This window comes from Sorex fumeus, unplaced genomic scaffold, assembly GCF_029834395.1.
Source record: "Sorex fumeus unplaced genomic scaffold, SorFum_2.1 ptg000075l, whole genome shotgun sequence".
Classification (NCBI taxonomy): domain Eukaryota; kingdom Metazoa; phylum Chordata; class Mammalia; order Eulipotyphla; family Soricidae; genus Sorex; species Sorex fumeus.
In genome coordinates this window covers 2,303,563-2,318,793 of record NW_026606132.1, presented here as the reverse complement: position 1 = coordinate 2,318,793, position 15,231 = coordinate 2,303,563, and positions in this window count along the sequence as shown.

Sequence of the window (15,231 nt, the reverse complement as noted above, 5' to 3'; positions counted from 1 at the left end):
AAACTTTCTCTGGGAAGACTAATATATTAAACAAGTAAAAGCAATGATTCAGGAGATGGAATGGAGGCTGGAAGCAGGGGAAAATAAGCAGATGCTATTTGTTTTTAACTAATATGTAAGCATTAGATAGGCGAGTGTTTTACCTGTCTTGTTCATCACTGCATCTTGCATGTCTACAAGAATGCTTTACATTAGTAGGACTTAAATATATCTGAATTAAAGTTAGATGAATGACACACGAGGGAGGTTTGTGCAAAACAGATACACAAGACAAATTTAGAGTTTGTTATCTAACCAGGGGCTGGAGCGATAGCACAGAGGGTAGGGCGTTTGCCTTGCATGCAGCCAACATGACCGACCCGAGTTCGATTCCTCTGCCCCTCTTGGAGAGCCTGGCAAGCTACCGAGAGTATCTCGCCCACACGGTAAAGCCTGGCGAGCTCCCCATGATGTATTTGATATGCCAAACACAGTAACAAGAAGTCTCACAATGGAGACGTTACTGGGCCCGCTTGAGCAGATGGATGAACAATGGGAGGACATTGACAGTGACAGTTATCTAACCAAAATCCTATGAAAATTCCACTGATATGGTGCTTGTGTGAGAGTAAGAAATTCCACCTGGGAGTGGGGGAAAGGACTGGAGCTTTGAGTGCTAGAATTCTGGGTTTGATTCTCACCACTCTCCAGTGACCATGGCTAGCAGCCTTGCAGCATTGAGTTTGGTGTGGTCCCTAAACAAAATTAAATAAATAAAATTAGGGGAAGTGTCAGTGAGGTGCCTCTAAGGGTTAGAGCATATACTTTACAAGCAGGAGTTCCAGGTCTGATTCCTCATTACAGCATGGGCCCCTGTGCACTACTAGGTATAATTCTAGAACAACAGCAATAAAAAGCAACAAAAACCTTATACAATTTCTCCCTTCTCTCAATCTGACATTATAAAGCTATGTAATTTACCCCCTGAAAACATATAAGACTGAGCACAAAACCAAATATGTGCCTCTGCTAAGCAAATATCCTCTTTAGGATTATTCATCTGTCATAATAGAGATAACACTTTTAGCTCTGGAGCCAACAAGGTAAATTAGACTCTTGAACAAAAATCCTAACAGGCACACAGAAGGAAAAAGGAAAAGTCTAAATTTTGGAGTCAACAGGTAAATTCTAATAGGAAAATTCAAGGTTTGCAAGTTATGGGTCCAATTATCTTTGAATAAGACCTCTCTGATTCTCAGTGTTTCTATCTACAAAAAATTCTAATGCTTTCATTTCATAAAAATAGTATTCACATCACAATTTTGTGTTGCAGTTGAATCAGCTGACTAGCAAAATATCTAATTCATTAGGAACATAAAACAAAAGTTCATTTTCCCAGAAGTCACAGAAAAATAGCATGAAAATAAATGAATTTATACAAAACTTCTAAAGAAAAGATAGAAGATTAATACTAAAAATATCAAGACACTTTATAAGGTACAAATATCAGTATATAATGCAAGTGCATTCTAAGTGGTGAGATTTTCATATACAAAAGGAATAAGACCCAAATTCCTGAGTTCCCTAAATGAATGGTCAGTAAGTGTGGCCAGCAGTATGTGTCAAGACTTGAACATTGGGAGATAGTATAGTGGGTAGGATAGTGGGTAGGATAGTATAGTTGTGTGCTTTTCTTGCATACAACTGATGCAGATTTGATCTCCAGTACGACATATGATCTCCCAAGCCCTGCCAGGACTAATCTCTGAGCACAGAGTTAGGAGTACTCCCTGAAAACCACAGGGTGTGTCTCAAAAACAAACAAAAAGGTTGGACATTGAAGTCCTGAATATGTGACCTGAGTTAAAACACCAGCACTGGTATTTTACGATTTTTTAAAAATCTGGACCTCCATTTTTCTCATCTGTGCAATAGACATGATGAGAATAATTCCCTATTTAGAAGGCTGTTGGCAAATAAACTGTGTGAATGTGCTGGAGAGAGCTCCACAGACTGAGCACATACTTTGCATGCAGGACGTTCAGATTCAATTCTTAGAGCCACATGGTTTCCAAAACATCACCAGGTGCAACCCTTGAGATAGAGCATAGAGTAGCCTTGAACACTGCTGGATGTGGCCCATAATGGAACTAACAGGGTGAGAGACTCTCTGAATTCATCATGTTGACCAAGACCATCCATGGTAACTCAAGGTTCTAGAAGGCCGAATCTAAACGAATCTAAATGTTGGGCATGGGAGTCTCCCGGTGGACGATTCCACAATGAAAGAGACCACATCATATTCAATTGACGGTTTTGCCTGACCGATGTCGCTGTTGTCCCAAAATTCCAAACAGGATTGGACCACCATCTCCTTCGTGCAAAATTCTACTTCACAGAGCGGAGAGAAAGGGCTGCAAAGTTTAAGAAGAGAACTCCCAAAACGACCACCAACTGGGAGCTCTTTGGCACTATTGCGGCAACATGGGAAGATGCCATCATTGACAACATTGACGAGGAATACAATCGACTGGTTCAGCACCTCCATGATTGTGTGAGAAACGCCAAGAGAGAGATAGCCACAAAAAAAACGCCTCTCTTCGAAAACTCTTGAGCTTATTCGCCAATGTGGTTTGGTGCATACCTCAGGCAACCGCAAGCGAACGTCCAAGCTCGCAAAGCAGTGCAGAGATGCGATCAAGGAAGACCTCAAAGAGAGAAGAGCAGAAGTACTGGTAGATGCAGCTGAAGCCGGGAAAAGTATTCGTAACGCCCGCCTGTCCTTCGCCAACTACAAGACCAAGATGACTGCCCTCCGACATCCTGATGGATCTATCACATCCTCCAGAACGGCAATGGAGAAGATTATCCATGACTTCTACTCAAATCTCTTTGATAGCCATGTCCACTTGCCGACATACCAAATTACACAGGATGAATATGTTGTTCCCAATGTTCTCCCTTCCAAAATCCGACACGCCATTTTGTCAGTAAAGAAATGAACAGCACCCGGCCCAGACAAGGTCAGACCTGAACACCTGAAGAACCTGCCGTCAGTACTCATCAATATGCTGGCTCGGCTCTTCACACGCTACCTGTCTGAATGCAAGGTTCCGTCCCAATGGAAAACCAGTAGGACTGTACTACTGTACAAGAAGGGAGACATCCATGACATTGTCAACTATCGCCCGATCTGCCTATTGTCTGTCATCTACAAGCTGTTCACTCCAGTCATCCTGAATAGGATTGGCAGAACACTAGATGAAGGACAACCATGTGAGCAAGCCGGATTCCGCAAAGGATTCAGCACCATTGACCATATCCACACGATAACCAAGCTCATTGAGGTTTCTTGGGAGTTCAAGATGCCGCTCTGCCCATAAAAAAATAAAATAAAATAAAATGTTATATCATATTCAATGTTTATGAATATGGTAAAATGCTCGGTATAGTAGTAATTAATTCTTAGTATTCTTAGAACTAACATGACTGTAAAGAAAAAAAGGCTATAAGGAGTGACAGTTTCTTCTACTTTTAAGTAGGAGCAGACACTCAATTCTAACAGTAGTTCTGCATGGAACTTTATTTTTTTAATAAATTAATTTTAATGATGGAGTTTCAGGTATACAATGTTCCAACATAATTCCTTTCACCAGTGTCCACTACCCAGGTTTTATCCTGCCCCCAGCCTGCCAGTATGGCAAGCATATTTCCCTCCATCATTATCCTAATATTCTCTTCACAAATTTATCTCCCTCCACACCCTCACCCCAGTGTCAGACTTCCAGCTGAAGACCAGTTCTTCTGTTCTTCATTTTTTATAACTTTATTCAAACACCGTGACATACAAAGTTGTTCAAAAATCAGTTGTTTCAGGCACTCAATGTTCCAACACCAAAACCACACCAGAATGACATTCCCTCCACCACTGTCCCCAGTTTCCCACCCACCTCCAAGCCTGTACTCATGACTGGCACAGAATTATTTTATGTTGCTTGCTACAACAAAATGGCAAATGAAATTATAGTTTGGTAAAAGATTTTGTGAAAATTGTTATATCTCATAATAGCTATTAAATTTACTGTCTGGGTGTTTACTGAGTTGTTTTATTGCTAGCTGAGCCTTCTGTAGGTGTTTTTTATTTGTTTGTTAAGCTTGGTTTCTATACTACTTTTCCATCTAATTTTCTGTATTTATACTGAGCACTCAGAGTTGTAGAATTTGGAAGTGTTGTGTTGTGGTATATGTGGTTGTGTGCTCCAGGTGCTCCAGGATTTGTAGAACTGGGACAAATCTTGATCCACCCACACCCTCCCAAGGGTGCCCCAGAGTTTTCAGCCCCCAAATGGGTGTACCTGTGAATTGTATTGACTTGGTTTGGTATCTCTTCTGAGATTAGTCATGAAGCTTTGAAACTGGGCCATTGTTTACATGGCAGCTGTGGGATGAGGGTGTGGCTGTTGAGAATTCAGGAAGTATGGGGGGGAAGCTGTCCACCCCATCTTGATCTTTGTTTCTTCTGCCTTTGAGCATTTGATATTCCCCTAGGATGTTTCTTTATATTCCACAAAAAGAGAGAAAGTGAGAGATCATTCTTGAGTCTAATCCTTTCCCTCTGTCTGATTTTATTCAACAGGATGCTCTTCTGATCCATCCACATAGCAACAAAATGTATGACTTCACCTTTTAAATGACTGAATAGTATTCTTTTTTGTATATGTTCCATAGTTTCTTGATCCAATCATCTGTTCTTGGACATTTAGGTTATTTTGAGATTTTGGCTACTGTGAACAGTGTTCTGCATGGATTTTGAGAGTCAGTCCTCTGTGAACTCATTCTTGAAATAGATGGGGAAAGGGTGTTTTGGCACAGACTTTGATATAGCAAGAGTAGTCGTAGTCGCTTTAGTTTTCTTTCTGTGTTTTGTGGGGACACACCCAACACTGCCCAGGGCTTACTCCTGGTTTAGTGTTAGGAAGTCGCTTCTGGCAGAACTTGGAGAATGATGACTGGTGTTAAGGATCGAACCTCGGTCTCCTGCATGCACTTCAGTCCTCTGAACTCTCTCCTCAACCCACTCTAACTTTAAGCTTTCTTTACAATGGCATGTGAGTAAGTAATAAGAGTGTCTTAGTCTGATTTTCCCACAAGCTGACATAAAGTGTGGTTTAATAAGCAACTGCTCCTGGAAGAATCAGAAAGTGTTGAAAGCAGGGTACAGAAAAAGAATCCAATAAGAGAGCAATTTGGGGTTAAGTACAAGCTTTAAATTTATTTATACTTCAGGGAAGTTATGGTATGTAAATCATACATCAGAGCTATCTGTACATTTATACTCCTGCACCAGTCATCGACTGCGGGCTGTCCTAGAGAAATCTAAACTCCTAGTACTTATGTGTGTCCATGGAAAAATGGCTCTAATTACTAGCAGACAGTCCTCTGAAAGAGAGCTGCAAATGCAGCCCATTAAAAGCAAAATACATAAAAGTCTGGAATATGATTACACAAAATCAGTAAAAATGAGAAAATCTGGACAAAACACTAGCATATTGGCAATGTTTAATAGTCAGAACATTATCTCTGTTGTATAAATGAGTGAACAGGCTTAAAAAATAACCTACCAGAAGTTACCCACTTGACAAATCATAGTAGCAGAACTGATATTACACTTTTTCAAGTATTATTATCAAGATGTTAATATTGATTTTCTTAGATTTGTTAAATTCATTTCAGGTGACTTTAAGTTCCCTGCACTAAAACTTCCAGAATAGAGAAGATAAACACACAATTTCTCAAAAGAATAACAGCAAAAAAAAAGAGCAAAATGTATTCAATAGCTAAATAAACCATGCTTAAGTGGGATTTATCCCTAGGATTATAGGATAGTCAATATATGCAAATTAGCAAATAGAATACAGCATGTTAATAGATTTAAGGATCAAAGAAAACTTTAATATATAAAACGTTTCACAAAATACAATGTATTTTCATGAGAAAATTCTCACACATTAGGTATGTAAGGAACATAATTCAATGTATTAAATAATATATATGATATGTATACAGCTAATGTCATACTTAAGGATGAAAAATTAAAAGCATTTTATTGAGATCAGGAATAAAACAAGAGGTTAAGCCTAATCACCTCTAGTCAACATAATAGTAGAATTCCAGGCAGAACAATTAGTCAAGAGAAGGAAGTAAGATCCAAATAAAACTCAAAGAAATATAATTGCTATTAGATGACATGATTCTATGTATAGAATACCCTAAAGACTCCACAAAAACTTATTAGAACTAATCAATGAATTCAGCATGTAAAATTGCAGCATATAAAATCAATGTATAAAAAGCAGCTGTATATAAAAAACAAACTAAATGAAAAGGAAATGTAAAGAACAATATTCACAATAGCATCATGGAATATGGTAGAAATAAATAAGAAAATAAAAAATTTATACATTGAATACTATTAAGACATTGAACAAACTAGGATTATCACTGGAGTGATATTACAGCAGTTAGGGTATTCATCTTGCATGCAGTGAGGTCCTCTGACAACCGTCTGGAGTAAATCCTGAGTGCAAATCTAGGAATAACCCATGAGCAACGCCATGTATGACCCACAAACAAACAAACAAACAAAGACATTGAACAAAGAAAACACAAAGAAATGGGGTACTATCATGTGTTCATGATCAGAGAATTAATACTATTAAAATTTCCATGTTATCCTAAACCATCTGTAAGTTAATATAATAGCACAGCTGTAGGGCGTTTGCCTTGCCTGCGGCTGGCCGGCACGCTGGCTGAGCCAGGTTTGATTCCTCTACCCCTCTCGGAGAGCCCAGCAAGCTACCAAGAGTATCTCGCCCACATGGCAAAGCCTGGCAAGCTCCCCGTGAGGTATTCAATATGCCAAACACAGTAACAAGTCTCACAATGGAGACGTTTCTGGGCCCGCTCAAGCAAATCAATAAACAAAGGGAGGACAGTGCTACAGTGCTAACAAAATTTAATGGCATTTTCACACAATAACAGAAAAGAAAATCCAAAAAGAAAATCTTAAAATTATTACTGATAAATGCCCCAAGTAGTAAAAGTGATACTGATAAAAATGTATAAAGCTGGCGACAACACACTTGTTGATATCTAACTATATTATCAAGCAATAGTAACCAAAATTATGTGGTAATGGTATAAATATAGACACACCAAAGAAACAGAGTAAAGAGCTCAGAAATATTTAATCACTTGCACAGGCAACTAACATGTGACAAGGGATCAAGAATAGTGTTTTCAATAAATGGTTATGGGGAACATGAAGAGGAGTGAAATTACACTCTTATTCTACACAATTCACTAAAAAGAGCTGCGAATAGAGTTAAGTCCTGAATCTGTAAAAAATTTCTAGGCTAACAGGAACAAAAACTTCTTGGCATGGGTGTTTGAAGAAATTTTTGGTTATGACACCAAAAGCAAAATTAAATAAACAGAATTACATAAAGGAAATTTATAAAAATGAAATATTTATAGGTTATATATTTAATAAGTTATTATGATTCAAAAGATAAGAGCAACTCACACAATAAAATAGCCAAAAAAAAAATCTGATTGCTAAATGGGAGTTGAACAGGCATTTTTCCCAAGATAGCGTACAAATGACCAGGAGGTGCATGAAAAAATGTACCAAATTACTAATCATCAGGAAAATGCAAATCAAAACCACAGTATATATCACCTCACAGCCTAGCAAGCTGCCGAGAGTATCTCACCTGCACGGCAAAGCGTGGCAAGTTCCCCGTGATGTATACGATGTGCCAAAAACAGTAACAAGTCTCATAGTTTGCTGTGAGATGTAACTGGTGCCCGCTCGAGCAAATCAATGAACAACAGGAGGACAGTGCTTCAGTACAGTGCTACCTCTTAAAATAGTTATTATAAACACATTAATCAGGTAAGTGTTGGCAAGTTTGTGGAGAAAAAGATATCTTAGACCACTCCTGGTAGAAATGTATATTGGTAAACCACTACAGAAACACGGTATGGAGGGCCCTCAAACAATTTAAAATAGAACAACCATAACCTGGGCATATATGTGTAGATAAAATGAAATTAAGATCTAAGATATATATCTTTACTCCTATAATTATTGCAGCGTTTTTGACACTGGCCAAGATACGGGAAAAACCGATTGGTCTACAGATGCATGGATAAAGATGATATGTCTCACACATACACAAGGGAATATTAATGATTGAGTCATGAGAAAGTACTCTTTTTTACAACATACCAATGGACCCTGAGGACAATATTCTAAATGAAATATGTCACATAGGGATAGAAAATACTGTATGGCATTGCTTATATGTAGAATCTTTGGACAACCTGGCAGGCTACCGAATGTAACCTGTCCACACGGCAGAGTCTGGCAAACTCCCCGTGGTGTACCCAATATGCCAAATACCAGTAACAATGATGGGTCTCATTCTCCTAACCCGGAAAGAGCCTTGAATATGGCACTTTTTAAAATCTCAAGGCTAGGACGAAGGAGATGTTACTGGTGCCTGCTCGAGGCAATTGACAAACAACAGGATGATCGTGATCGTGATCATGATATGTAGAATCATTTTTAAAAACCTGAACTCATAGACACAGTAAAATCTTGGTTGTGAGGGATGAAGGTGGGAGTAAAATGAGATGTTGGTTAAAGGGAACAAACATTTGATCCTAAGATTAATATGTTCTGAAGTTCAAAGGCACAGCATGGTGATTATAAATGACAGTACTGTATTATATACTTGAAAATTGATTAACAGAGTAGATCTAAAATGTCATCATAAAAAATGTCATCATACAAAAGAAAAATAATTGTGTAAAGTAATGGAGGTGTTAAGTAACTCTACTGTTAGTTATCATTTCAGAATATATAAGTGCATTAAAGCATTTCATTGTACACCTCAAAGTTATAGATAGTTAGAAGCCAACTAGAGTTGCATAGAATGGAAGCAGGATTTGATAAGAGATGACTCAAAATGCACAGTAGGTAGTACTAATAATGAAATACCAGGAACAGGGCACACAACTTTAGTCACAATTTTTTAATTCTGCCCCACAAATCCATACATCACTGTTAGTCTGAGCTTAAAAAAAAGACTTTTTGGGGCATGTTTTATTTTGACGTGGGTTTATTTAAAATTTTAAGTGATCATGGTAGAACTATAGAGTATTTTTTCTATTTCTATCCCAGTTCACAAGCCCTGGAGTCTATTTGTCAATCTCACTGTCACTGTCCTCTGTTCATCCATTTGTTCGAGTGGGCCCAGTAACGTCTCCATTGTGACACTTGTTACTGTGTTTGGCATATCAAATATGTCACGGGTAGCTTGCCAGGCTTTGCGTGCGGGTGAGATACTGTCGTGCTCTCTGAGAGGGGTGGAGGAATCGAACCTGGGTTGGCCGGGTAGGCCGCATGCAAGGCAAACGTCCTACCCGCTGTGCTATCGCGCCAGCCCTCAATCTCATTTTACTCTTATTCTGGCCTCCTGCCCAGGTTTCCCTCTCCACTTTCCTATGTTTGTAGGGACTAAGTGAAGACAGAACGGCCAAGATAATTTTTCCGTGGGTGAGCTCAATTTTGAATTTTACTTTAAAATAAAATATAAAAATTTTCTTTAGCACAATTTTCTGTTTTGGATCATAGTCTATTAGTAACATTTCACCAGTAATAACTGAAGCAATAAAGTCTAGATGGAAAAAATAGGGGGAAAAAGAGAACTCATTTTTCATTAACCAATTTGAACACTGAGCAAAAACTAGATTATTTATTTATATTTATTTCCACAACATTCAGCAAACATTTATCCAGTGGCTACCATGTGCCGGCACTGGAATATATGATTTCACATACTTAGATATTTTCTTTTGCACAACAATCTTATGAATTACAGTTGCCACATTTTTACAGGTTAGGGGACTGAGGTACATAGACCTGAAGTGACCTGTTTTATGTCACGTTCCTGGTAAGATTTAAAATAAGATTATTTGGTCACCAGAGCTACTGCTTTTTCTACCATTCCTACAGCTGACTCTCTTCTTGGAGTTGTCGTGGAGACTGTGTTATGAGCTGTCAAAATAGTAAAAAAGTATGTACTCTTGTCTATCAGAGGACAGCATTTCATTGACCTAATTTTGCCAGTCTATTTAATGACATAGAATAAGTTGGTTCAACATAGAAAAATGGTAGTGTTTGGGGGGCATCTTGCCTGAAATGTCTCTATCAGAAGTTGACTTTACTTAATGAGCAAACACTTTCCTATGAAAGTCAGGAGAAATAAAAGGATATCTATTATGGCCATTATTATTTAACATTCATTTGGAGTTGTTAGCAATCCAGTAAGATAGAAGAAAAAAATAACATTGCAAGAACCAAAAAGTAAGAGATAATAGCATTTCTATTTACAAAAAGTGAATTTTCTTATACCAGAAAAGTAAAAAATCAAGTAAATGTTATAGATATTTTAGAAAATTTAGTGTGCTCTGGGGACATTGGTGGTGGGAAATGTACACTGGTGAAGGGAAGGAAGGATGATGGAACATTGTATAACTGAAAACCAATCATAAACAACTTTATAACTGTCTATCTCACGGTGATTAAATAAAAAAATAATGAAAGAAAAATAATTTAGTGTGCTAGCAAGACATAAAGTAACCAAAATAAAGTAACAAATACACTTTGTTATGTGCAGACAACTTTCAAAAAGTTTTTCAGATAGTGAAAAATGGAGATGTTACTGGGCCCGCTCGAGCAAATTGATGAACAACGGGAGGACAGTGAATATTTAAGAAATGCACAAAACTGGTGGGATGAACACTCTGAGACACTTTAATGTTTATTACTCAACCAATCATTCTCAATATAACTAGAAATAAGCATGCATATGCTTCCTGATACTTTGTAATATGGAGGAGCATCAACTTTATATCAATTTTATATCAATTTTTAACCATCCTTACAAAAGAGTTAAATGTGACTCTCATGAAGTATATCATAGATAACTTCCGTTTGTGAAAAATACAAGGGTTAGAATTTAAAGAGTAGAGCAAGCAGAAAAATCAAGAACATGGAACATTTCAGACAACTGACTCACATTCTTTAACAAATCGAATACATAGAACAGGATAAAGATTACAGCTAATAATGGAAAAGCAACAAATGTTTATAACAAGCTAATGCAATGTGTGGAACTTCCATATGATTTTACTCATATGTGAAATATAAAGAAACAAAATAAGCAAGCAAACAAACCAAAATTCTTGCATTAAAAAAAGGAAATAGGAAATTGTTACTAGGGGGAAGACTTTTGACAGATAATAGGAATAAAAGGAGTCAAAAACCATGATGGTATCCAATGGAAAATACTAGAGAGCTCCCAAATTAACCCATATGTATATGAACGAACACATAATCTCTGATGAAGAATTCAATACCAGGGGCTAGAGAGATAGCTAAAAGGACTGGAGTGCATGCCCAGCACACACAAGGCCTTTAGTTCAATTCATGGCATCCTGTTGAGATACTCTCCCCATTTTGGGGGGGGGGGGCGGCTATGATGTGAATCAAACCTAAAGCCCCACAACTGCAGGTCAAGTGCTTTATAGTTTAGCTATATAATCCTAGGCTTCTCTCTCTGTATCTGATGGGGTTTCAAAAAACAGTTAAAGGAATTCATTGTCATTAAACCAGCCCACCATAAATACTTAAGGGACTTCTACATAAAGAAAGAATCCTGCTTGGAAGTAGCAAGATACCTAAAAACATAAAATGTGAGTGATAAGATTGATAATGGGTAATCTTAGAACAAACTGAAGATTTAGTCACTTTCAAATAAAATAGGCCAGAGGCTTACACTGGTGTACAGATGAAAACCTCATATAAAATTCAAAACAAAAAATTCTGAGAAGAAACGAACAAGAAGAGGCAGGTGCAATTTAGTCACTACCCAAAAGGGAGGTAGCAATGCACAAGGGGAGAGAATTAGATAAATATAAAACCACAAAGACACGCTTCAGTAACAGCCAGAATTCACAGAGAAAAATAGCCTAATTTTTATATCAATAATTTCACTAAATTGCGGTGACCTAAACTCACCAATCAAAAGGAACAGTGATAGGATAGATAAAGGGATAATATCCTTAAATGAGGAGTTGGACCAGAAAGGCTTAATGGTCCATTTACAGGACTCTCCAGTCCCCAAAAGGTGAATAGATATTGGAATATTGAGGATATACCACATGTTAGAATGCAAAACATAAAAATTGAAATCCTATCTGGTATCTTTTGGTATTACAGTGATATAAAAAAGAGACCTGAAAAAAAGTTCAAATATTTGGAGACAAAGCAACATGCTGTCAAATAATTACTGGCTTAATTAGGAATCAAAAGGAAAATATTAAAGCTAATGTAACAAGGGCTGGAGTGATAGCACAACGGGTAAGGCATCTGCCTTGCACGCAGCCAACCAGGGTTCAATTCCCAGCATCCCTAATGGTCCGCCGAGCACCGCCAGGAGTGATTCCCGAGTGCAGAGCCAGGATTAACCCCTGAACATAGCCGGGTGTGACACAAAAATAAAATAAAATAAAATAAAATAAAATAAAATAAAATAAAATAAAGCCAATGTAACAAGCAGGAATAAAAATACAAGCCACAAGAACAGGTAAGACACAGTACAAGCAGTGTTAAGAGGAAAGTTCATTATAAAACAGCTTACTTCATGAAGCAAAAGTTTAATCTCATACCTTCGGGACAACAAAAATAAAAACTGAAATATGTAGAAGAAAGGAAGTAATAAGCATCATAGTAGATCTAAATGAAACATAACTTTAAAGCCAATACAAAAGCATCAATGGAACTAACAACTGATAATTTGAAAGAACAAAAAAAGTAGAAAATTCTTAATCTCACAAAGAATAAAAGAGAAAAAAGCCATAATAAACATGATTAGAAGTGAAAGGGGAAAAGTTCCAATATATACTATAGAAATGCAGAAGATTATAGATCATTACAAGCAACTTTATGTTACTGTGTTAGAGAACTTAGGAAAAATGACAAACTCTCAGAATCTTAAAACCTCCCAAGAGAGTTAAGAAAAAACATTAGTAAGCCTGATCATATCAATTAAAACCAAGGAAACTGAAACAGTAAGCCTTGAGCACCACCGGTATACCCCTCCAAAACAAAACAAAACAAAACAAAACAAAACAAAAACACTTGACTATAAGCAACTTAAAGCTTCTAATATCAGGCAAAAAACAAAGGTTACAACTACTATCCAGTGGCAGTCTGATATCAACACTTTAGTCAACATAGTATTAGAAATCCTACTCAGTGATTTTAAATAATTAAAGGAGATTATATACAAATTGGAAAATAGGAAAACTATCAGTCTTGCAGGTGATGTGATAATATACATAGAGAACCCAGCAACACTGAAAAATGTTAGAAACACAAAATTTTTAAACTGTTAGTGTTAGATCAATACCCAAAAAGTGGTTGCATTTCTTTATGCAATCAACAAACTAGAAGAGAAATAAATCAAGAACTAGCTCCACTGACGAATTACAGTAAAAGGAATTCAGTATAAGGAAGAAATTTAACAACAGAGGTAAAAGGCATGTCTTAAAGTATTCATCACTGTTACAAAAAATTAGAAGGCATAAGGAAATAAAAAAAAATCCTTGTCCATAGATTGGAATATTGTTAAAATATCCATGTAAAATGATCCTAAAATGTTGGGACTGGGGCGAAAGTACTGCAGGTTGGGTGCTTGCTTTGCAGGCGACCACCAGGGTTCAATCTCCTGTATTTAATATGGTCCCCTGACCCCTCCAGAAGTGATTGCTCAGTTCAGAGCCAGGAGAAAGCCCTGAACACCACCAGATGTGGCTATCAAACAAACAAACAAAAATAGTGTCAAAATATCTGTTGCTTAAATGACAAACCTACCCAAAACATTATACAGATTTAATGCAAAGCCTATCAAAATTCCAAGAGTATTCTTCAAAGAAATTGAAAAAACATCACAAATATTTGTACTGAACCATTAAAGACTCTTAAAAACTGAAGTAATCTTAAGCAAAAGAATGACGGCATTACATTCCTTGACTTCAAACTATATTGCAGAGATAGCGTAATCAAAACATTATGATATTGGAATGAAAATAGGAACATTGGCCAACAAAATAGAATAGATAGTGTGGAATTAAATCCTCAGATATTTGCATAGTAAATTTATGACAAAGCAGCCAAAAGAATGAAATGGAAAAACAACATAAAATTTCTTCAAAAAATGGTGTCTAGAAAACCATATAGCTATATGCAAAAGAATGAAACTAGATTATTGTTTCACAAATATATCAATGTGCAAAAAAAGATTAACTCACAAAATGGATTAAAGATTTGATTGTTTGATTCAAAGCCATAAAATACATTGAAGAAAACATAAGCAAAACACTCCATAACAACTTCTCTGATGTCTTCAGGGATTCAATTCCAGTGGAAAGGCAGACGAAAACAAGAGTAAACAGATGAGAGTACACCAAACTAAAAGCTTATGTACAGCCAAAGAAACTGTCATTAAAAGAAATAGGAATCCTAGTGAACAGGAGGAAAAGTTTGCATGCCATACATTTGATAAAAGGTTATATCTAAGATGTATTAGCAATTCACAAAATTCCACAAAAAGAAAAGAAACAATTCATGAAAAAAAAGAGGAAAATTGCTGAACAGACACTTCACTAAATGAAATATACAGATTGCCAACAGGCACAAGACAAAAATGCCCATTATCAGTTACCATTAGAGACATGTAAATCAAAATTATGACAAGATTTTGCATACCGATATGAACGACCCATCACATAGTTCTGAGGCGACAAGGTTTGGCATATTTGTGGAGAAAAAGAAATCCTCGTATGCCATTGGAGGGAATGTAAATTGGACCAATCTCACAGAAACAGTATGGAATTTTATCAAAATATTTAAAAAAATAGAACTAATCTGTGATGCAGAAATTTCACTCCTGGTGTCCCTCTCAAGAAAACGAAATTCTAACTTGAAAAAATGTATGCACACTTACATTCATTGCAGCAGAACTATTTATAATAGTTAAGATCTGAAAACAACCCAAATGTCCAACGACAGCTGAATGGATAAAGAAATTGTGGCCTTGCTCTTTCTTCATTGAACAC